This window comes from Hyla sarda, chromosome 13 (assembly GCF_029499605.1).
Source record: "Hyla sarda isolate aHylSar1 chromosome 13, aHylSar1.hap1, whole genome shotgun sequence".
NCBI classification, from domain to species: Eukaryota; Metazoa; Chordata; class Amphibia; order Anura; family Hylidae; genus Hyla; species Hyla sarda.
The window spans coordinates 8533472-8560051 of record NC_079201.1 but is presented as its reverse complement, the minus strand read 5'-3'; the positions used below and the strand labels follow the sequence as shown (position 1 = coordinate 8560051).

General features: G+C 43.6%; 1 protein-coding gene across 5 annotated transcripts in view; it reads left to right on the top strand.

Moving 5' to 3' along the window:
• The window catches only part of LOC130297721 (urotensin-2 receptor-like), a 645128-nt gene that overhangs the window by 346819 nt on the left and 271729 nt on the right, over positions 1-26580 (top strand). For 3 of the 5 annotated variants that reach the window (XM_056550499.1, XM_056550500.1, XM_056550498.1), the window contains 4 exons: positions 21747-21839; positions 22972-23168; positions 24741-25018; positions 25553-25861. The gene's annotated coding sequence lies outside the window, so the exon portion shown is untranslated. The remainder of the gene's footprint in view (positions 1-21746; positions 21840-22971; positions 23169-24740; positions 25019-25552; positions 25862-26580) is intronic. The other 2 variants (XM_056550501.1, XM_056550502.1) reach the window with 1 other exon arrangement.

Sequence of the window (26580 nt, the reverse complement as noted above, 5' to 3'; positions counted from 1 at the left end):
ATGTAAGGAGCAGGCTTCTTACATGACAGTGGGCTCAGCCTATCACCGGCCGGGGCGGGAGATCGCTGCGGCCGGTGATAAGCTGATGGCTGTCAGACGTTCCCATCCCCAGCGTGAGGCTGACGTAGGTAAGTTAAAGTTTATTTTGTTTATCTTTTGTAGCCCGGGCATAGGGATACAGCGTACATCAATGGTCTCAAACCTGCGGACCTCCAGCTGTTGCAAGACTACAACTCCCAGCATGCCAGGACAGCCGTTGGCTGTCCGGGGATGCTGGGAGTTGTAGTTTTGCAACACCTGGAGGTCCGCAGGTTGGAGACCACTGGCATACAGTATAGATTTCCAGCGCCGGTGGCCCGCAACAAAGAGGAGGAGGGCAGCGCTTGCATTTGAGTAGTACCCCGCTGTGCTGATAATTAATTGGGGGGGGGGGGCAGAACAGCGCTTGCATTCACATGATTTGGGGGGGGAGCAGAACAGCGCTCGTGGGTCACATGATTTGGGGGGGGGGGGGGGGGGAAATACCGTTATATACTGTGGAACCGCCTTAAGTTACAAAAATACCGTGATACACATATTTGGACATACCGCCCAGCACTACCTTTGAGGCTTTTGTAGCCAATTACTCCAGCCAGGCCTATCATATACCCAAGGCCCAATTCTATGGCGCTAGGGGAGAACGTATACAGTATTGCACTTGTGTTGTGCTTTGGGATTTGTGGTTGTATTTATTACAATCACTGTTTAAATCTACCAAGTTGTTTAATCCTACTTCTTGTACCAACATGCTGAGCTTAGGGGAGGATTCCCCAAATTGACACCTGGCAGAAGAGGAATACCTTTCTCCAATATTACAGATCTACCAGCAATATTGTAGTGGAAACCCTGCACTGTAGTGGGGCAAGAACTACTAGAGGATGGAACAAGTTCACTAAATTGGATATAGAGCACCAAACAGTTCTTGCACCTGACAAACCTGAGTAAACATCAGGCGAAAACTCTGGGATCAAGCACCCAACGTGGTATAGAGACAACGAGGAAAGGAGGCAAAGGAAAAGTGTTCAAGTGACAACAAGTAGACATAGAGAATCCACAATTCAGAAGGAGAACGAGGAGAAACACAAGGCATTGCACCAGGTCAATCACATAGTTGCTCAGAGAGACAAAATTAAGGGGTAGAAGCTTCCCGCACAGAAGAGAGATTAGTCACCCTTGGAGAAGGGGCAGAATAAAACACATCAGAACAAAGAAAAAGAGGATATTGCTAGACAATAAAAAAAAAAAAACGAAACAAAACGTGTCTAAAATAGCATAAAATATTAACATTTATTTTAGAAGATAATGTGAGGTCTGCGATCCTGAAGAAGAAGGAAAACCTTTGAAACGCGTTGTCCTGTTCTCACTGCATGTTTTATGGATTAATAAAGCCTGCTTTTTTGCACTATACTCAGGTGTGTGCCTCCTAGCCAAAATCAGATTTTTTTGCCGGAGTTCTGCGGGAACCTTGCCAGGGTCTCACAGAATCAACTGTTTTCTCCTGTATCCACACCGCTTGCATAGTGGGACCGACGGCCGTCTGCCTCCGGATACTGAACATCGCTTCCAACTACTTACTACACGCTATCGCCAGTGTTGTGCCTGCCTGCACAGCACTCACAGGTGAGCATTATTCTGTTTTTGGACATCTGTCCGCCCCTTGTAATAAGGATTAACTGCACTATATTGCGCCATCTCTGCATTTCTTTCCTCTGCTGCTGCATCATTGGATAGGAGGCAGAAGGAGACAGACTGGGAAAGGGAGGCAGCCCATATTATGCTGCCATGGGAAGAGGAACTATGATCAGGAAAAACAATGAAAGTGGGAGCCATGTTAGGGGCAAGAAATGAGAGTGGATGCCATGCTGGGAATCATGCATGAGATGGAGATCCATGCTCGAATCTAGGAAAAAGTGTAAGAACCATACTGAGGACAAGGGAGGAGATGGGGGCCATGCTGGGGACCATGAATGACATGGTGACCATTTTAGGGTTTAGAAAAGAGACGGAGGCCATACTGTGGATGAATAATGAGATGAGTATGCATGCTACTGACTAGGAATATGATGAGGAGCCAAGCTAGGGACCAGGAATGAGACAGATAGCCTTACTCCTGACTATAAATTAGATGGGAAGCAATGCTGGGGACAAAGAACGAGGGGGTGTACCATGCTAAGGACCTGTATTTTACCACATGACAAAATATTTTTTTGACTTTTTCATCATTATTTGTCTGTATTTGTGCTGTACATTCTTGCTGACTCCATTCGACACTTTATCTAGCATTCTGTATACTTTTTTCTTTGAGAGGTTCACCCCTTTTTTTTGCACAAATTTGGGTGGTTGGCACAAAGAGGTTTCACTGGATTAATCACCAATTTATATTTTGGACTATAGTCTTAATAGACTCTATCGAGTGGAACTATATTTTTGTCCCAATTCAAAAACTGATTGGTTTGCTTAGAGATCGGTCCACACAGACTTTTCTTAATCTCACACTGCGAACATACTGTATGTTTAGGACACCACAAAGTATACTGTATATCCCTGTCATCTCAATGAGGACGGGCTGTACCAGTCATCTACTGCCTACCCAAGATACAACAGAGGCTGGAGGACCTCCCAAGATGCTTTACAGAACTTTAGGTGGTGGTGACAGGCATTGGTATTGATCTTTGCTATTATTTGTTTATATACATCAGTTGCACACCATAAGAGGTAGGAGGTTGTGAGATTTGCGGCTGGTCTGTTACTTTGTATCCCCCCCACCCCTATCATGGGGGCCTATACATATTAGTGTAGAATTGACTTATATGACATCCCCTAATGAAGGGAAGCATAGGTTAATGAAAGGTAAATGTCATTTGGTCCCATGACAGTGCCTGTAGGCGATCACCCTATGCCAGGTACCATCTGTGCTAACTTTCTCTGTACTCCATCCAATAAGAAGAAAAATTTTCCAGTCTGATCAGTAGGAGGATTATACAAAGACACCTGAGGCAATAAGACCTGGTGAGGATACAGTAAATAGATGCCGTGCCAATACGTTATTACACCCACATGGTACCAGGACGGCCATAATTGAGGAGCTAAACCAGGGAAAAGACACATATGTTCCCTGCTCTAGGTCATAGAAAGGGGTCTTAAGGCAAATTTTAGAGATCATAAAAACTTAGGACGAGGGAACCATATGCCATAAAATAAATAAAACACACACTACCCCTTTTTTATTTTTATAATGCAACATTATTAGAGAATAATGTAAGTTTCTTGTGGAAAAAGATCCTCAATGGGTTCCTATAATATCTAAATCCTTTATTTAGATTCTTGTGTGGTGCCACATGTATAGTGAGAGGAAGATGCAGGGCAGATGTTATGGCCCAAGGGGTAGATGGCATTAACCCCTTCTTGTCGTGACGCCAGGGCGTCGTTTACCCTTAACCACCCGAAGGTAATACCGCTGATCCTAGGTTAGGCAGGGGCAATAAAGAGTCCAAGGCCAGATTAAGGATAACGGTAGCTTAACTGAGGTAAGACAGATGGTACAGTCTATTCAGTTCAGCCAATATCCCAGAGAGGTGGCCAGTGACACAGGGGGACCTCGCAGGCTTGCTGGGACTTGCAGTGACTTGACAGACTATGATGCAGGCCACGTTGACTATAGGTGACTTGACTGTTAGGGTGACAGACAATTGAGATGAATTGACTTACTCAGGTGGCGGCAGTAATTTAGGCTTGAGGCCTCCAATGTTCTGGACACAGACACTGGAACACTTGACTTCACTGGACCTCAGCAGAAGAGAGGAAGAAGGCGATTGCAGCACCTCCCCCTTGTTATATAGGGGAGCTGTTCAAGGAGCCCATAGGTCACTTGGGAGGTTACCTGGTCACTGGGGGTTCTCTGGGTAATGAACATGTTCCACAAACATGTGACTAACAATTAAAGGTACAATGCACTTGATATACAAAACCTATATGTACAGTGGGAGATGCTGCAGGAGAGCCCTGGGAGCATGCAGGGATTCTGCCTGACAGGACAGGAGGACAGTACGAAGCCACATCCCATACTGGGATATCACACTTGTGTATGCCTTGTGCTTACCTGTTTTAGCTGATGTGGCCAGCATGGGTTTTCAGCCATACTGATTGCAATCCGACAGTATCTCCCATAAGTGAGTCCACCTCTAACATTATATACAGTATCTTCCATAAATGAGTCCACCCATCACATTATATATACAGTATCTCCCATAAGTGAGTCCACCCATCACATTATCTACAGTATCTCACACAAGTGAGTCCATCCCTCACATTATATATACAGTATATCCCATAAGTGAGTCCACCCCTCACATTATTTATACAGTATATCCCATAAGTGACTCCACCCCTCACATTATATATACAGTATATCCCATAAGTGAGTCCACCCCTCACATTATATATACAGTATATCCCATAAGTGACTCCACCCCTCACATTATATATACAGTATATCCCATAAGTGACTCCACCCCCACATTATATACAGTATATCCCATAAGTGACTCCACCCCTCACATTATATATACAGTATCTCCCATAAGTGAGTCCACCCCTCACATTATATGCAGTATCTCCCATAAGTGACTCCACCCCTCACATTATTTATACAGTATATCCCATAAGTGACTCCACCCCTCACATTATATATACAGTATCTCCCATAAGTGAGTCCACCCCTCACATTATATATACAGTATATCCCATAAGTGAGTCCACCCCTCACATTATATACAGTATCTCCCATAAGTGAGTCCACCCCTCACATTATTTATACAGTATATCCCATAAGTGACTCCACCCCTCACATTATATATACAGTATCTCCCATAAGTGAGTCCACCCCTCACATTATATACAGTATCTCCCATAAGTGAGCCCACCCCCACATTATATAAAGTATCTCACACAATTGAGTCCACCCCTCACATTATATGCAGTATCTCCCATAAGTGAGTCCACCCCTCACATTATTTATACAGTATATCCCATAAGTGACTCCACCCCTCACATTATATACAGTATCTCCCATAAGTGAGTCCACCCCTCACATTATATACAGTATCTCCCATAAGTGAGCCCACCCCCACATTATATAAAGTATCTCACACAATTGAGTCCACCCCTCACATTATATACATTATCTCCCATAAGTGAGTCCACCCCTCACATTATATATACAGTATATCCCATAAGTGAGTCCACCCCTCACATTATATATATAATATATCCCATAAGTGAGTCCACCCCTCACATTATATATATAATATATCCCATAAGTGAGTCCACCCCTCACATTATATACAGTATCTCCCATAAGTGAGTCCACCCCTCACATTATATATACAGTATCTCCCATAAGTGACTCCACCCCTCACATTATATATACAGTATCTCCCATAAGGGAGTCCACCCCTCGCATTATTTATACAGTATATTCCATAAGTGAGTCCACCCCTCACATTATATATACAGTATATCCCATAAGTGAGTCCACCCCTCACATTATATATACAGTATCTCCCATAAGTGAGTCCACTCCTCACATTATATACAGTATCTCCCATAAGCGAGTCCACCCCTCACATTATATACAGTATCTCCCATAAGTAAGTCCACCCCTCACATTATATACAGTATCTCCCATAAGCGAGTCCACCCCTCACATTATATACAGTATCTCCCATAAGTAAGTCCACCCCTCACATTATATACAGTATCTCCCATAAGTAAGTCCACCCCTCACATTATATACAGTATCTCCCATAAGTAAGTCCACCCCTCACATTATATACAGTATCTCCCATAAGTAAGTCCACCCCTCACATTATATACAGTATCTCCCATAAGTGAGTCCACCCCTCACATTATATATATACACAGTTTCTCCCATAAGTGAGTCCACCCCTCACATTATATACAGTAGCTCACATAAGTGAGTCCACCCCTCACATTATATATACAGTATCTCCATAAGTAAGTCCACCCCTCACATTATATACAGTATCTCCCATAAGTGAGTCCACCCCTCACATTATATATATACACACAGTTTCTCCCATAAGTGAGTCCACCCCTCACATTATATACAGTAGCTCACATAAGGGAGTCCACCCCTCACATTATATATACAGTATCTCCCATAAGTGAGTCCACCCCTCACATTATATATACAGTATCTCCCATAAGTGAGTCCACCCCTCACATCATATATACAGTATCTCCCATAAGTGAGCCCACCCCTCACATTATATATACAGTATGTCCCATAAGTGAGGCCACCCCTCACATTATATACACAGTATATCCATTAAGTGAGTCCACCCCTCACATTATATATACAGTATCTCCCATAAGTGAGTCCACCCCACACATCATATATACAGTATCTCCCATAAATGAGTCCACCCCCACATTATATATACAGTATGTCCCATAAATGAGTCCACCCCTCACATTATATATACAGTATCTCCCATAAGTGAGTCCACCCTTCACATTATACACAGTATCTCCCATAAGTGACTCCACCCCTCACATTATATATACAGTATCTCCCATAAGAGAGTCCACCCCTCACATTATATATACAGTATCTCCCATAAGTGAATACACCCCTCACATTATATACAGTGTCTCCCATAAGTGAGTCGACACCTCCTATTATATTCAGTATCTCACGTAAGTGAGTCCACATATTTGTAAGTTCTTTTCATGTGAGAACACAAAAGTAGTGAGTGCACCGCCTGTATAATAGTGTTTGATGTTGTGACCCCTCAAAATACATCAACAACATTAATGTCTACACTTTGGAAACAAAGCTAAGGACACCCCTATGTGGAAATGTTGGAATTGGGCCCCAAGTGTCAATATTTTGTGTGGCCACCATTATTTTCCAGCACTTCCTTAAGCCTCTTGGACATGGAGTTCGCCAGAGCTTCACAGGTTGTCCCTGGAGTACTCTTTTACTCCGTGACAACATCATAGAGCTGGTAAATGTTAGAGACCTTGCCCACCCCCACCTTCCGTTTGAGGATGCCCCACAGTTGCTCAATAGGGTTTAGGTCTGGAGACATGCTTTGCCAGTCAATCACCTTTTCCCTCAGCCTCTTTACCAAGGCAGTGGTGGTCTTGGATCATGTTCTCCAGATCCGGCAGCCCCAGACCATAACGCTCCCACCACCATGCTTGACTGTAGACAAGACACACTTATCTTTGTATTCCTCACCTGGTTGCCTCAACACACAGTTGACACCATCTTAACTAAATTAGTTTATCTTGGTCTCATCAGACTACAAGACATATTTCCAGTAATCAATTTCCAGTAGTCTGCTTCTCTTCAGCAATCTGTTTGCGGCCTTTCTTGTGCTTCTGGGATGACAGCCATGCAGATTTATTTGACACAGTATGTGGCATATGGTCTGAGCACTGACAGGCTGACCCCCTACCCCTTCAACCTCTGCAGCAATGCTGGCAGCACTCATATGTCTATTTCCCAAAGACAACCTTTGCCTATGACGCTGAGCATGTGTGCTCTACTTCTTTGATTAACCATGGTGATGTATGTTCAAGATGAAAACTGTCCTGTGAAATGCTCTTATATCCTTGGCCATCTTTATGAAGAGCAGCTATTATTTTCAGATCCTTAGAGAGTTCATTGCCACGAGGTACCATGTTAAACTTCCAGTGACCAGTACTAGAGAGTGTGAGAGTGATAATGTGGTGTCGAGTGAGGGTAATGTGTGTAATTAACCTTTTCGTGATGTTAGGGCGTGGTTGACCTATACACCACCCGACGTAGACCAGCTTCTCTTGTGCCAGGCAAGGGGCAAATAATTACTCAAATGAAAGGTTATGGATAACTGGCTTTACTGAGGTTGGAAAGGGGGTGCTTATCGGCTTACTGGGACTTGTAGTGGTATAATACTGTGACTGACTTGCTTTATTCAACCCACGCTGGACTGTAGTTAATTGCAGGACTAACTTTACTGACTGACTTGCTGGATTTGACTTGAATTGTATCCCCAAGACTGTAGTGCTTACTGCCAGGCTTGGACTTTCACCCAGGTGCAGGGGTTAACTTGAATAAGATGCATGGTTGCTGGACTAGGCCTCAGGACTCCTCCAGAATCACCTCACAGACTCTTCAGACTTCTCTCAACTGTACCTCAGTTCTAACGCTCCACTCCTGAACTCTGGTTACACTATTTATGGAGCAGGTTTTGAGAAGTTCCATTGTGCAGATAAGTCACATGGTTCACCTATGCATACTCCCCTGACAACAAGGTCCTTAAGAACAGGTTTAAGGTTTAAAGTGACATGTACATAAAAAATACATTAACCATTGCATAACTTTGCATTATATAGAGATCTGAGTAGTGTGGGCCAAAGACGGACATTTAAGCAGCATCTGCCAGACAGGGTGGGCAGGAATACATAAGAACAATTTATTCTTTCCTGGGACATCACAATTACATCAAATTTAAGACACTTGTTCTCCATTCACACCTTGTAAACACTAATGAGTGACATGACACCAGGGAGGGAAATGGCTAATTGGGCCTAATTAGAGACATTTAGAGACAATAGAGACATGAGAAATTCCCACTTAAAGGTGTACTTAGTTTTGTTGTCATTGACATTAATGGCCATGTGTTGAGTTATTTTGAGGGGACACAACATTAACCCCTTAAGGACTCAGCGTTTTTCCGTTTTTGCATTTTCATTTTTTCCTCATCATCTTCTAAAAATCATAACGCTTTCAATTTTGCACATAAAATTCAATATGATGGCTTATTTTTTGCGCCACCAATTCTACTTTACAGTGACATTAGTCGTTTTACCAAAAAATCCACGGCGAAATGGAAAAAAATGTATTGTGCGACAAAATTGAAGAAAAAATTTCATTTAGTAACTTTTGGGGGCTTCCGTTTCTACGCAGCGCATTTTTCGGTAACAATAACACCTTATCTTTATTCTGTAGGTCCATACGGTTAAAATCATACCCTACTTATATAGGTTGGATATTGTCGTACTTCGGAAAAAAATCATAACTACATGCAGGAAAATTTATACGTTTAAAATTGTCATCTTCTGACCCCTATAACTTTTATATTTTTTCGCTTACGGGCTGGTATGAGGGCTCATTCTTTGCACCGTGTTCTGAAGTTTTTATCGGTAGCATTTTTGCTTTGTTTGGACTTTTTGATAGCTTTTTATTCATTTTTTTATGATATAAAAAGTGACCAAAAATACACTATTTTGGACTTTGGAATTTTCTTTGCGCGTACGCCATTGACCGTGCGGTTTAATTAATGATATATTTTTATAGTTCGGACATTTCCGCACGCAGCGATTTCACATGTTTATTTTTATTTACACAGTTTTTTTTTTATGGGAAAAGGGGGGTGATTCAAACTTTTATTAGGGAAGGGGTTAAATGACCGTTGTTAACTTTATTTTTCACTTTATTTTTGCAGTGTTGTAGCTCCCATAGGGGGCTAGAACACTGAACACACTGATCTCTTATACTGATCCCTGCAAAGCCATAGCTTTGCATGAATCAGCGAGATAGGGGCTCGATTGCTCAAGCCTGTAGCTCAGGCTTGGAGCAATCAAACCCAGATCGGACGCGACGGAGCAAGGTAAGGGGACCTCTGCTCGCGTCCTAGCTGATCGGGACATCGCGATTTTATCACAATAGTCCCGATCAGCCCTACTGAAGGGTTAATAGCGAGCAGCACAACGATCGGTGCCGCGCGCTATTAGCCCAGGGTCCCGAATATGAATAGCAGCCGGGACCGACCCGGTGTGATGCGGGGTCACAGCGTGACACCGTTTTAAACACGGGAACTGGGCGCAGGGCGTACAGGTACGCCCTGCGTCCTTAAGAGGTTAAACTCTGTCATACAGGCTGTGCACTCAGTACATTGTAGCAGAGGGTCTTTACTTTAGTTTTGTCACACGGAAAGATAGAATTGAATATTTTAAAAACGTGAGCTGTGGACTCACTTATGGGCAATACTGTATATAGGATATCACCGAAAAAAACACTAAGACTTAACCTTTATTGGTATTAGGTTAAAATAGAAAAACTCCTCAAAAACCATCAAGAAGAAAAAATTGGAGGTGGCTGTAAGGAGTCCAAGTCATTCCACCAAGATAAAAAATATTGGATAAATTATATATCCCTACCAGCCAGAGATAAATAGGAATGGTTAATTGCAAATATCCTCACTAAAGGTGGGGGTATAAGTGAGGTAAAAGGAGGGGCAAGGACCTACGGGGATAAAGCTGGCCCAGTAGCTGATATTGGCCACTACCTGCCACTCTCCCTGGAATTCCGTTACTCTTGACCCTAATCTTAGGCGGAGTTTATGCCCTGATAAGGGCGGCCCTGCTTCGGAACCTAGTCTGCACTTGCACCTATATGCCCTAAATTAAGACAGATAGGGAAGGATACTAACTGTCTCACTGGGGTGCCCTGATTAGCTTGATGGACAGGGGGGAAACTACACCCCTCACAGAATTTAATAAGGGGTGCAGTGAGTATTTACACCCAACTGGCGTTTGACAGAGCTTTGGAACAGTGAGCTGTGCAAATGAAAAATTAAATTTTTCATTTTCACGGACCACTGTTCCAAAAATCTGTCAGACAACTGTGGGTGTAAATGCTCACTGTACCCCTTATTAAATTACGTGAGGTGTGTAGTTTCCAAAAGGGGTCACATGTGGGGGGGGGGGGGGTCCATTGTTCTGGCACTATGGGGGCTTTGTAAACACACGTAGCCTTCAATTCTGAACAATTTTTCTCTTCAAAAGCCCAATGGCGCTCCTTCTCTTCTGAGCATTGTAGTTCGCCCGCAGAGCACTTTACATCCACAAATGGGGTATGTTCTTACTCAGAAGAAATGGAGCTACAAATTTTGGGGGTCTTTTTTTTCCTATTTTCCCTTACGAAAATGAAAAATTTAGAGTAACACCAGCATTTTAGTGAAAAATTTTTTTTTTTTTTCATTTTTCCATCCAACTTTGAAGAATTTTCTTTAACCCCTTCCCGACCTATGACATACCTGTACGTCATGGGTGGCAAGGTGTTCCCGACCCATGACATACAGGTACTTCATGAACATTACTGCCGCTACTCGCGGCATCCCGCAGCGCCCGGAAAGATGGTGGCTATCACTGATAGCCAGCCATCTTACCGTGCGACCACGGGGGGTTTCATCCCCCACCCCCCCCAGCGATCGCTGCTATCAGCTGGTCAAATCTGACTAGCTGATAGCAGCGTTTCGCTATGAAAATACTTAGCAGCGCGGTGTGTGAGTCCCGATCACGGGGATCGGGACACACACCGCTCTGCTAAGTGTCCCTGACCCGTCCCCCGGTGTCACTCACCCGTCCGAGCGGTGTCCCGAGCGGTCCCGGCGTCCTCCATGCGGTCCCGGCTGCGCTGCGTCCCGGAGGTGAGTTTGCAGCAGCAGTGCGGCATCTTCATTGGCAGCAGTGAGATCGCCGTAAAGCGATCTCACTGCTGCCTCTGGGAGTTTCAAAACTTTGGCTTAGCCTTTGGCTTTCTGGGCATGCTGGGAGTTGTAGTTTTGCAACATCTGGAGGCCCACAGTTTGGAGACCACTGTATAATGGTCTCCAATCTGTTCTCTTCCAGATGTTGCAAAACTACAAATCTCAGCATGCTCAGTCTGTCCAGGAATGCTGGGAGTTGTAGTTCTCTAACATCTGGCAGAGCACAGATTGGAGACCATTATACAGTGGTCTCCAAACTGTGGACCTCCAGATGTTGCAAAACTACAACTCCCAGCATGCCCAGACTGCCCAAGCATGCTGGAAGTTGTAGTTCGGCAACATCTGATCCTTCAGGTATTGCCGAACTACAACTTCCAGCATGCCTGGGCAGTCTGGGCATGCTGGGAGTTGTAGTTTTGCAACAACTGGAGGCACACTAGTTGGGAAACATTGTCCGTTTCCTACCTCAGTGCCTCCAGCTGTTGCAATTGTTGCACTGCCCATCACCTGCCCAATACCATCCCTACAGTGATCATGGTGGGTGCAGCATCATGTCTGGAGGAAACCAGGCACTGCCCATCACCTGCCCAATACCATCCCTACAGTGATCATGGTGGGGGCAGCATCATGTCTGGGGGAAACCAGGTACTGCCCATCACCTGCCCAATACCATCCCTACAGTGATCATGGTGGGGGCAGCATCATGTCTGGGGGGAAACCAGGCACTGCCCATCACCTGCCCAATACCATCCCTACAGTGATCATGGTGGGGGCCGCATCATGTCTGGAGGAAACCAGGCACTGCCCATCACCTGCCCAATACCATCCCTACAGTGATCATGGTGGGGGCAGCATCATGTCTGGAGGAAACCAGGCACTGCCCATCACATGCCCAATACCATCCCTACAGTGATCATGGTGGGGGCCGCATCATGTCTGGAGGAAACCAGGCACTGCCCATCACCTGCCCAATACCATCCCTACAGTGATCATGGTGGGGGCAGCATCATGTCTGGAGGAAACCAGCCACTGCCCATCACTTGCCCAATACCATCCCTACAGTGATCATGGTGGGGGCAGCATCATGTCTGGGGGAAACCAGGTACTGCCCATCACATGCCCAATACCATCCCTACAGTGATCATGGTGGGGGCAGCATCATGTCTGGGGGAAACCAGGCACTGCCCATCACCTGCCCAATACCATCCCTACAGTGATCATGGTGGGGGCAGCATCATGTCTGGGAGGAAACCTGGCACTGCCCATCACCTGCCCAATACCATCTCTACAGTGATCATGGTGGGGGCAGCATCATGTCTGGAGGAAACCAGGCACTGCTCATCATCTGCCCAATACCATCCCTACAGTGATCATGGTGGGGGCAGCATCATGTCTGGAGGAAACCAGGTACTGCCCATCACCTGCCCAATACCATCCCTACAGTGATCATGGTGGGGGTAGCATCATGTCTGGGGGAAACCAGGCACTGCCCATCACCTGCCCAATACCATTCCTACAGTGATCATGGTGGGGGCAGCATCATGTCTGGAGGAAACCAGCCACTGCCCATCACTTGCCCAATACCATCCCTACAGTGATCATGGTGGGGGCAGCATCATGTCTGGGGGAAACCAGGCACTGCCCATCACCTGCCCAATACCATCCCTACAGTGATCATGGTGGGGGAAGCATCATGTCTGGAGGAAACCAGGCACTGCCCATCACCTGCCCAATACCATCCCTACAGTGATCATGGTGGGGGCAGCATCATGTCTGGGGGAAACCAGGCACTGCCCATCACCTGCCCAATACCATCCCTACAGTGATCATGGTGGGGGCAGCATCATGTCTGGAGGGAACAAGGCACTGCCCATCACCTGTCCAATACCATCCCTACAGTGATCATGGTGGGGGCAGCATCATGTCTGGGGGAAACCAGGCACTGCCCATCACCTGCCCAATACCATCCCTACAGTGATCATGGTGGGGGCAGCATCATGTCTGGGGGAAACCAGGCACTGCCCATCACCTGCCCAATACCATCTCTACAGTGATCATGGTGGGGGCAGCATCATGTCTGGGGGAAACCAGGCACTGCCCATCACCTGCCCAATACCATCTCTACAGTGATCATGGTGGGGGCAGCATCATGTCTGGAGGAAACCAGAAACTGCCCATCACCTGCCCAATACCATCCCTACAGTGATCATGGTGGGGGCAGCATCATGTCTGGAGGAAACCAGGCACTGCCCATCACCTGCCCAATACCGTCCCTACAGTGATCATGGTGGGGGCAGCATCATGTCTGGAGGAAACCAGGCACTGCCCATCACCTGCCCAATACCATCCCTACAGTGATCATGGTGGGGGCAGCATCATGTCTGGAGGAAACCAGGCACTGCCCATCCCCTGCCCAATACCATCCCTACAGTGATCATGGTGGGGGCAGCATCATGTCTGGAGGATACCAGGCACTGCCCATCACCTGTCCAATACCATCCCTACAGTGATCATGGTGGGGGCAGCATCGTGTCTGGAGGAAACCAGGCACTGCCCATCACCTGCCCAATACCATCCCTACAGGGATCATGGTGGGGGCAGCATCGTGTCTGGAGGAAACCAGGCACTGCCCATCACCTTCCCAATACCATCTCTACAGTGAAGCATGGTGAGAGCAGTATAATAGAGGGCAGTATCTATAGGAAACCAGGCACTGCCCATGGCCTTCCCAATACCTTCCCTACAGTGAAGCATGGTGGGGACAGGGAGACTGGTCAGGATTGAGAGAAAGCTGAATAAAGTACAGAGATATTCTTCTGGACATCAGACAAGACTTTAGGTTCACCTTCCAACAAGTAAATGACCCTAAGCACACAGCCAAGACAATACAGAAGCGGCTTAGAGACATCTCTATAATTGTCCTTGAGTGGCCCAGCCATAACTATGACTTGAACCCAATGGAAAATCTGTGGTGAGACCTGAAAATGGCTTCCACCAACAAGCAAAGCTTGAGAGGATCTGCAGAGAAGAATGTCAGAAAGCCTGCAATTCAGGTGTGTAAAAACCTTGATACAAAGAATCAATTGTTTAAGTGAAGGAATAGCTGAATATGAAATTCTCAGTGCATGTGTCTGACAGGTTCTCCTGTAGACAATCACCTTATGCCAAGATCCATCTCTGTTCTGCTGGATGTCCTGCCAAGGATGCTCAGAACACCTCCGGCAGTAAGGAGAAGAATATTTGGTTAGACTGATCTGTAAGAAGATTAAACACGTTCACCTGCTAGAACCTCACAGGAGAACAGTAAATAGACGCCATGCCAGCACCGAGCTGTTCCAGATGCACCTGTGTCTTTATGTGTCCTCAGAAATCATTGTCCTCACTACAATATGTCACCCACATAATACCAGGATGGCCATATTTGTGGACTTTCTACTTATGTTACATACCCATCAGTTTCCCAGTTCATTTATTAAAAAGTTCTTGGACACTTGGACATTTAAGGGTGACTGATTTTAACAGTTTCCAGGGGCCTTATAATTTTTATGGGGCATTGAGGCTGTTATGATAGCATTATGATTGGCATATAGGACATTGTGGCTGATCATTACATGATGGCTACTCATTGAAGCTAAAAATATTGTTGCCTATGTTTTAAAGGAAGGTTCTGAGCAGACACTATGACCTCATGCTGCTGAGGGGGTTACTAATATTTGTGAATTTTAGACTGCTGGCTGGTGCATTGCCTCTTTTAAAACATTGACTCATTGGGATTACATCACCCCTAGAAGAAGGTACACCTAAATGCATTGGGGCTGGTGGCATCATGTTCATGACATGAGCATGGGCAGGTTATGCTGCAGTCATTGTAAAATGTACTAGAACTTTGGTTTATTGTTTTAGCCCCAGCCAGACTCCCCTTCAGCTATATCTGTATGCTGCTGCTGCTGCTATCTCTATGTGTTTAGGATAGATATATATATATATATATATATATATATATATATATATTAGATATCCTGATCCCATAGAGATAGAAGCAGCAGTATATGGATAGAGCTGGAGGGGAGGTGTATAACTACTATGTTTCCTTATCCCATAGAGATAGCAGCAGTGTACAAATAGAGCTGGAGGCGAGGTGTATAACTATTATATATCCTGATCCCATAGTGATAACAGCAGTATACAGATAGAGCTGGAGTTGAGGTGTATAACTATTATATATCCTGATCCCATAGTGATAACAGCAGTATACTGATAGAGCTGGAGTTGAGGTGTATAACTACTATATATACACCTCCCCTCCAGCTCTATCTGTATACTGTTGCTGCCATCTCTATGGGATATATAGTAGTTATACACCTCCCCTCCAGCTCTATCTGTATACTACTGCTATCTCTATGTTTACCATGATTTAGGAAAATGTAGTAAAAAATGTGTGGGAAAACGAAACACCTCAATTGTTGTTATAAGTTAAACTACTTGCCTCATGGTAATATTTCTCTAAAAAACACATTTTATAAGAAAATATATCAAAACTGCACTTGATGTGAACCCATCCTGCTAAGAAGTCCCAGTTCACCCAGCTGATTAGATGGCCAGGTGCAGTGATACAACTCCTCCCCAAGCAAGAGGATTCATGGGAAATTTAGGCAGCATTATTTCAGTGGAATTGCAATCAGTTTGCCGGCTACATCAGCTAAAAAAGAAGAACCTATGCATTATTCTCAAATAAAATCCTATGCTGCTCAATTACAATTCATGGAGTGCTACTTTAATGCATATGTAGATTTTTGAGTAAAACAGTTGTGATGTAGACATGAGCAAATTGATTCAGAATGAAACAAATTTGTTGTACAGGGTGGGCCATTTATATGGATACACCTTAATAAAATGGGAATGGTTGGTGATATTAACTTCCTGTTTGTGGCAAACTGTTCATCTAGGAATGCTCGGACCTGACACCCATAATGTGGTGGTCACCATCTTGCTATGGATGTCAGGTCCGAGCATTCCTAGATGAACAGTTTCCTGGAAAGTGGATTGGTCATCGTGGGCCAGTTGAATGGCCCCCAAGGTCTCCCGATCTGACCCCCTTAGACTTTTATCTTTGGGGTCATCTGAAGGCAATTGTCTATGCTGTGAAGATACGAGATGTGCAGCACCTGAAACTACGGATACTGGAAGCCTGTGCTAGTATTTCTCCTGCGGTGTATATAGTAGTATATAGCAGAGTATACGGATACTGGAAGCCTGTGCTAGCATTTCTCCTGCGGTGTATATAGTAGTATATAGCAGTGTATACGGATACTGGAAGCCTGTGCTAGCATTTCTCCTGCTGTGTATATAGTACTATATAGCAGTGTATACAGATACTGGAATCCTGTGCTAGCATTTCTCCTGCGGTGTATATAGTAGTATATAGCAGAGTATACGGATACTGGAAGCCTGTGCTAGCATTTCTCCTGCGGTGTATATAGTAGTATATAGCAGAGTATACGGATACTGGAAGCCTGTGCTAGCATTTATCCTGCGGTGTATATAGTAGTATATAGCAGTGTATACAGATACTGGAAGCCTGTGCTAGCATTTCCCTGCGGTGTATATAGTAGTATATAGCAGTGTATACGGATACTGGAAGCCTGTGCTAGCATTTCTCCTGTGGTGTATATAGTAGTATATAGCAGTATATAGAGAAGAGGGTTGCATTGACAATCCAACACAATGGGCAGCACATTGAACACATTTTATAAGTGGTCAGAAACTTGTAAATAACTCATGAAAGAATAAAGTTACGTTAAAACAAAGCACATCATTGTTTTTCTAGTGAAATTCCCAATAAGTTTGATGTATCACATGACCCTCTTCCTATTGAAAAAATAAAAGTTGCATTCAAAATGTCCGACTTTAAATTGGCTGCCATGTTCACCACCCATCTTGAAAAGTTTCCCCCCTCACATATACCAATGTGCCAAAAACAGTAAGTTAATATCAACAACCATTCCCATTTATTAAGGTGTATCCATATAAATGGCCCACCCTGTAGATTTCACAAAAAATTGAATTTGACAATATAATTTCTTTTCTTTTGTGATTCTCTTTAGAAGAATTGTCCTTGCTCCTGTACTTAGTGGGCAGCAAGACGTACATTGTATAATGCCTACTACTCAATGCAAAACACCTAGCCTAGTGAATGTGTGCCACCTGGAGGCTTGAAATGGGCACTCTGTGTGCTTCTCTGCTCAGTAGATCACCTGCATGGCCTCCTAGCATAGGGCATCATGGAAAGTACACTGAGGAGTAGGGAATCCTGTCATATTGATAGGAGTCAATTCTCCTGCATAGTAAGCAGCAATGCGCCATGCATTACTAACTTGTCAGACCCAATACCCAAGTATTTACTGTGCAGCAAGACATACACTGTATTTGTACATGGTTTCCTTTGAATTCATGTAAACTACATAGTGGTGCAGGGACTTCTGTCATGATAGGGGTCCCTGCTCCTTTACAGTAAGCAATGATGCATTGTTCATTACTACTTACTCTCTAGCCCACGGAGGTAAGCAGCAATTCTGTGCATAATCACCAAACAGTGGGTGTAGGGCCGAATCTGAATTGACCATGAAATCTAAAATAAATGTGATGTGCAGTTTGTCTCTAGTCAGAAGACAAATCACAAAAACTAACAGGGGCCAGCACCATCCTATGTCTTGACAGATTATCTATACATCCAATATACATGCTTACAATCATGTATTTCTGTATGGTCCATCATTGTGCACATGTCTCTATGTTTGTAATCTCCTCCGAGTGATAACTCTGGAGTCACAGTCTCTCTAGTCATGACCAGACAAAACATTTTACTATAAGTCCCATCAGAACAAATCCTTCTACAACAGTGCTCTCTGCTGGTAAATCAGGTAAACTCATCTGAGGTTGTTTCTGCCCTCCTCACCCTCCCCTCGCCACATCCTCCTGTTCTTGTGTGCCCTCAACGTCCTGCTTGCTGCCTCGGCACAGGACAGTTGGCAGGGACCTCTATTTGTAAATTAGGGGAACATGTGAAGTTCATAAATGGTTCCTTGCGTCTGGTTAAGAACATGCATTCTTCTTACAACAGCCACTCCTGCCCAAGGGTTGTGTGTGGCATTACAGCTGCAGTGCTGTTTCTGCATGTTGTGACTGTTATTCCACATGTCTTCTACATTTTGTCACCAACTGGATATTTCCTTTATAGTTATCTCTTTGTTTTAGCAGGAAATTCTTTGTAATTCTGAATAAAACGCCCTAAAAAAAGCATCAGGATAAGTCACAATGAATGACCAAATTACATTTAATATAGTGAAATTCTGGCCTGCTGCCATGCTGAATTAATGGAAATTTGGAATATTTGAGTTTTTGAACTATACATGTGTACAACACCAAAATATAGGTAATCGGTATTTAGCTATCTGTACCCTCATCTGACCTGGCTGAGGATACCAACATCATAATGACACCATGACAAGGCACAGACTATTACTGTAGCACCCACAGACATGGGTACGGAAGGTGGTACCAATGCAAAAAGGGAACCAAAAACATTACAGCATCCCTTCATGTCTCACACCAAGGTAAGATATGTTATTGAGAAGTGAAAGTGTTTAGGAGCCACAGCAGCTAAGCCACAAAGTGGAGACCACTTAAAGGTCCAGAGCACGGCCATAGTGCATAAAAGTCACCAATGCTCTGCAGTAATAGTGTGCGCCTTGTCATGGTGTCATGGAGCTTCATGGCACTGGCTTCCATGGCCAAGCAGCTGCATGACAGCCTTACACCACCAAGCACAATGCCAAGATGGAGATGGAGCAGTGTAAAGCCACTGGAACATTAAAAACATGTTCTGGAGATTACGAATCATGCTTCACTATCTGGCCTCTGATGGACGATTCTGGGTGTGCCTGACTGCATTGTGCCAGGTCCATAAAGGCTTGGAAGCTGAGGCTGGTGTGGAAGAACTTGGCCGCACAGAGCACTAACCTCAACCCTATTCAACACCTTAGGGATGATCTAAAATGGAGATAACTAGCATAACTAGCTTGCCCCCTGACTGGTTAGCAGTTAAGGGGTTAAGAAATATACAGGCAAGGTTTTTAGCCCCCTCCCCCGCCTGTAAAACTTGTCAGTGGCTATAGTGATATGTCCCATTGGTGGGGGGGGGGGGGGAAGGAGTGCACCAATCAGGGGTTCAATAGTTTCCCGGGCTTTCAGGGGCCCTCCCCTGGGTATTTATAGCTGTGGTGCCTCCCTTCCCCCCTTAATCTGCCCAGGACCCGGAGTTTTGCTGCCGGTTGGTGAGTGTCTGCCCCTTATTTATGGCCCGGATGGAGCAGGAGGGTGAGGGCTGGCATGCTCGAAGCACAGCTCTACGTCCACTTCATAGACTGAATGCCACTCAGGACATAAATGTACATCCTGGTGCGTTAAGTACCAGGGCACCAGGACGTACATTTACATCCATCGTCCTTAAGGGGTTAAAGAGAATAGCCACTCTTCATAATTTATGAAAATTCATGGATATGGACGAGGTCTTTTCAAAGGGGTGGTCTTTTGGAGAGGTTTAACTTAATATTAATTTGACAAAAGTCCAGAAATTCCTGGACAGTCCATAAAAATAGAGAACTTTTTGTTTCCAGTGCCCGTGATTTTGTTGAGACTGTTGGTGCTTTAGTAGGTCGTTGTGGTTGTAATTATCATCATGTTACAGCTCAGAGTTATGCTTTATATAGCTATAGCCATGTATACCTGTAATCTTTAGGATTTAGGTTTTCCAGTTTGTTTGTTAAAGAGTAAAAAAATGTGCTCAGTCACGCAGGAGGTTACTGGGAGCAGGCTGCATGTCGGCCTAGTGCTGCTGTAATTGCCCACTGGCCCCTGGTTTTTGCTTTTCACGCACAGGTAGGTTAGCGTTAGGTCCCGTGCCATTTGAGAAGCCTTGGCGTTGGTGTGCGGGTTCTGGTGTGTCCTTCATATAAGGATACACTGGAGAATGTCTCAGTTTTAACATCAGTGTTGAGGGATAGCCAATATCATTGTATACATCTACCACAGTAGTGCACCTACATTTTTATATCTAAAGAATGATATCATATACCACCCAAGAAGTGCTACATTCAAAGTCCATTCAAGTGCTGTCACTCAAAGAGCACAAGGACATGGCCGCCCGACGATATTAAGATCAGATATCAGGAAGAAGTTCTATTTATTCAGATTCCTCCTAGGGACACAAAATGTATAATATAGTGTTACTATTTTATGATTTTTTTTTTAGATCGGATACAATTAGGATGGCAGCAAGTGCCCTGTATTCTGTCTTTTGCTGTATTTCAGGTGGTCTATCATCTTTTATAAAAAAAAATGTATGTAAGATTTTCACTAAATGTATATACATTATTCATCATCTACTGATATTCTGTATATATTCTGTATATATCTCCATCGGATGTTTAGGTGCCAATACTTTCTGTTTAATTCTTCTTAGCAAATAGTCGACCCCAATGTTTACCCTGTTTTTTTTCAGTCTATATTTGTTGCAGCTCATTAACATATGACTTATTATTACCATATCATATACAGCATTAAGCAGTCCATAACCTTGTTGGAAATGGACTGCTTTAGAATAGTTTGTGCATTGGTTTGTGATTTGACAAGCTTAACTTTTTGGGAAAAAGTCACAAATTTGTCGCACATGGCCTGTTTTACATGGTAGCTCAGACTCACTCCCATCAGCCCTACAAAAGTATCTAAACTGGCATGATGCCGAGTCCTACGCAACATTTCATGAATTTGTCCCACGCATGTCACAATCAATGTGACATTTGTGTTCTAGACTTTTGTGGAAAGTAGACCATAAATGTTCAATTCCCCCCAGTGTATAGCGTCCTCTGCCTTAATCTTGTCCTCTTTGGAGAATGTGTTTCCAGATTTCTGGGCCTCCCTAACACCACTGGGTCCCCACATCATGAGCTTTGTCAGGTGCTGATTCTGACCCTGCCCTCACATACAGTCACACATTGTATAAGTGCTGACCCTCCTATAGCTCTGGTCCAGATCTTCTTTTCCATTCTGTTTTACTGATTGTTTGTCCTTTTGTTCTCTCCTTAGTTTCTTGTCTACACATCAGAAACATCCGAAATGGTTTGGGGACAAATAATTCCACTTTTCCTACTGACATCCTATATGGAGTACATTTTGGATGTAAGTATTCTTAAGTGGGATCAGCAATGGTACAGCTATGGAAGGTGCAGAGTCACACATGGGCATCAGGTGTCAGAAGGGAACTCAGTGCTTGTCTTGCCCATAGACATGGGCAGTAAGGTTGAGTTAACATGGTAATGGCTCAATAATGCAGTAAAATACTAGGTCTATGAGGAGTGACATATCTATAAGATGGGGAGCTCCGGTGTTGATTTATATTGATGATTCACCAATGAGGATCAAAATGGATTGCATTACTTTTAACATGTTTTTTGAGCTAATTTGATGCACTAGATGGTCTGCAAATAGCTCACCTTTTACCTCTCTATTGTCACTGTTACATGGCTTTTCTGCAAGTCAATGTCCACCATTTGATACACAGCCAACCACAAACTTACTGTGTACTGTAATTAGAAGCAACAACTCCAAAATAGTCATGTCTACGCATGGTCTTCTGTGGCTTGGCTGTTTCAAGGCTTGGCCATTGACTTCTAGGGTAGAGAGGTAGCACTATGAAAAAAATATTCTTCCTTCAGGAGAATTGAAGAAGGAAATTTTGTCCTAAAGATATACACTTAAGATAATAAGCAGACCAATTGTATAACTGTGGGTCGTCTATTTTCCTTTGCCTGGAGCCTAAGACTGACGTTCGGTATAGTAGTTGGTAGAAATCCTAAGGTTGAGGAGTCACAGGCCAATCAGAGATCACCCACATGCAACCCTTATCTATTGTTGTATTCAAACAAGGTAGAACAGAAAGCGCAGACACTGCTAGTGTACAAGGAACAGTCAATGTAGGGCAAGCAGACACATCAAAATGGAGAACTCCAATGCTCAATGTACAAATTCAGTGGTGCTCATACGTAGAAATGACAGCAAATTGAACATATCCAGAAGCAAGAAAAAGCGAAGGCACTCACCAGGTACCATGTGGCTTCTTCTTTATTTCTTATTTGCAGACAGACAGGTTTAAAGCGGCAGCATGCGGCAACGAGTGTGAGATGCAGCATGCCCCTTTAAACCTGTCTGTCTGCAAATAAAAAATAAAGAAGAAGCCACACGGTACCTGGTGAGTGCCTTCATTTTTTCTTGCTTCTGGACTTATCTATTGCTGTATTTCCCTTTTTTTTAGTATTTGAGCTTAAATGCAGTGAGGGGACTTGTCAATGTGGAGGGACTGCGACCATCACATGTGACCTCACCCATCCGCTTGAAGAAATTGCCTTAAAATATCAAGATAGATATCTGTTCCATAGTTAGTGGATGGAGAAAGAGGGAAGGACAGAGAATGGAACAATTGCCATTGAATGGACAGAAGACAACGTGAAGGTGACCATCTCCAAAGTCATGTTATCTGATTTGCTGAAATATAGTCTAACCATGGTGGCTAAAGAATCCAATGGTTATTATGAGGAGCGCATTGCCATTAAGGTTTCTGGTAATAACATATTTGAATGTTTTGCTACTATAGCATGTAGAAGAATTTGTCTGTTAGCCCCCAATAAAGCCCTAAATGCCCTTAATGTAGGCCATATCCATGAGTTATATGTCCTTATAGACAGGCTATGTACAGTATTAGGTTGGGCCTCTGATTCAGTCTAGCACTTGGAAGTATTGGGCCTTTGTCAGACCCTGGTACCATGGCAACCATCAGCAAACAGAGACTGCAATTGGTGATGGGTAGCAGAGAAAGCTCCCTCCATCTGTTAGATCCCTAACATGCTCTGGTCACTACTCACCGTGGCATGTAAGAAACTAAACCGCTAGGAATGACCCCTATCCCCGGCAGTAGCAGCAAATAGCCAGCAGCATTTCTTAAGGTGTTTGGCTGTGTTCACACATTGCGGCTAGTTATCAGTACTGCAACTAAATTACCACATGCATTTTTTCTGTGTTTAACTGAAATCAAGGTAAAACAGCAAAAACCTATGCCGTAATTAGTTGTGGTACTTTTAATTAGGGCTCGGTCACACTGTCATCGTGCTCAGGTAAAGGGAGCTCTGTCAGTCAGTCCCCACTCAAGTTAATAGGATTTGCCAGAACCCGGTGGTGTCAGTTTTGCTCCGACCCATTCTGGGTCAGTTCGGTGCAAAAAAAAAAAAAAAAAAAAGAGCCTAATGGACCCAGAACATGTTGGAGCACATGTGAACTCTTACCCTTATTTGTCCATACACTTGTCCACCCCATGCTAAACATTGATTTGGGTTTTTAGAGCCACTTTTTTGCTATATACAGCCCCTATAATTTCTGTTCACTCACTACATTTCACAAATATGGACCCAGAATTGTGGTATACATTTAGACTTTTATTGGCAATAAAAAAAGTGAAATATATTTTGGCTTAATTTGTGATCTATAAAGTGTTCTGCACCTTGATGATGTCCAAATATGAAGATTGAAGACCAACCAACCCCAAAAATGTAATGTTATTATCTTGAGGTATGTTCACACGATTGTAACTCGCATCGGGTTACCTGCTGCGAGTTACTTTCGTATGACCGTACCCTCAGGGTGTATCCTAAGCTATGTAATCATTGTAACATCTCATTTTTGGCTGGTTAGCTTCTTTAAAGTCTTCTTTAGAAGCCAGTAGAGGTTCCTATGAGAAGGGATCTGGACATTAAAGTATACCTTCATAGTATTGTGAGCTTTCTATTGACTACTCCTTTCCTCTCCTACCCTTAGTGGTAGATATGACCAATATACCAACTAATATTCCATTATTGATGCATTTTACAGGTAGATTTTTTTTATTTTATCCATGGAATAATCCAAAAACCATCACCTGTAGACCGAGCCTCACACATCTTCCCAAAGCCCACATGTGAAATGGGACTTTTGCCATATTAGCTCTACCCAATGCATGTTGGCTCTAAAATGCTGACTATTTCCTCTACCCAGATATATGTGAACCAGAGATCTCTGTAAACCGTGAAACAGAAGAACTTGTATGCGAAGCAGAGAGTGATAGAAACATTTCAATACTCTGGATGGATAGCCATGGGAAGCTCCTGAGAACACCAGGATGGAAGCTGAACTACTCAATGTTGGTGATAGGTTAAGGTCCTCTCTAACATCAATGGAGGAGATTAAGGATGAAAATATATGCTGTTCTGTCTTATACCCAGTAGATAATGTCGTACATATAGAGAAGAAGTCCTGCATTTCCAATACATGGGGTAAATATCACTTTACATATTCTGCTTGTTCTAGGTCATGTGGTGACATAAGGAACTTCTAACTAGGGTTGGTAATATTGTGGCCCAAATGTATCATCAGGATTAATAGGTCATCCAGTAGACCCATTGGCAACATAAGATCTGCCATATTGAAATTTTGGTCAGGGTATAAGTAGAATTGATAAGATATAATCAGGTGTAGTAGATATGTCATCCAGTAGACCCATTGGCAACCAAAAATCTGCCATGTTGGATTTTTGGTCTGGGAGTTGGTAGAAATGAGAAGATATAATCATGGGTACTAAATATGTCATCCAGTAGATATATTGGCAATATAAGATCTGCCATGTTGGATTCTTGGTCTGGGAGTTAGTAGAAATGAGAATATTAGGTAGTCGTTTGCCAATTGGAGATCACCCATACGGGATCCTATTGTAGAGTTATCAGCCAAAAGTAACATCAGACGTCTCCATGTTGTGGTCACCTAACAGTTAGGATATTAATGTATCTCCTCCTCTCTCTTTTTTTTTTTAGTATTTGACCCCAAATGCAGTGAGGAGACTTGTCGATGTGGGAAGACCGTGACTGTCACATGTACCCCGACCCACCAGCTTGAGGAAGTCCGCTTAAAACATCAGAATAAAGCTTTGCTCCATGGTGCTTTTCTTAAGAAGGAGATGTTGGTCATTGAGGATAAAGAAATTGCCATATAAAGGACAGAAGACAGGGTGAAGCTGACCATCCCCAGATTCATGTTTTCTCATACATGGAAATATTCTCTAGCTCTGGTAGCAAAAGAATGAAGAGGATATTATGAGGAGCACCTCGCCATCAAGGTTTCTGGTAAAAAAAAAAAAAAAAAAATTTGAATATTCTTCTACTATTATGTTTAAAAACAACAAAAGACCTAATGTACTGTGGACCATCTGCATGAGCCATATGCCCTTTTAGACAGGAACTTAACTACAGTAGAAAGTTTAGGGCCACAAGCATTCAGGATGAAGACACACTTGTTAGCCAAGTTGCAGTTGAAAAACAATTTTTTTTTTAATGAAAGTACAACATCCTGTATGACTGACAAATGATAAAATCCTGCGGGGACAATGGTACCACACACATTAAAAGAAAAAGAGAGAAGAGGGGATACAGAAGGCATTAAACTCTTGTCCAGACTTTTGATAAATTCAGACCTCAGATAAAACACCTCAGTTATTTCAGGCCCCAGATCAGACTCCTACAACAATTTAGACCCCCCCCCCCCCAAGATCTAAAATAAATAAATTGTTAAGACCCAAGTAAGAGCCCAAATAATTCTGATTCCAGACCAGATCTACATAAACCAGCCTCCAGACCATGTGTCTAAATGTATCAGTCCCCAGGTCAGATCCCAGACCTATTATTTGGGCCCATTATCAGATCACAAAATTAATTCAGACCACAAACCACTAAATTGATCAGACCCAAAAATCATACAAAAAAAAAAAAATTCAGACACCAGACTACAGTAGTCCCCTTTATTTCCTTACTGCTCTTCGATCCCAGTTTCTCTTCCTAAAATCCCA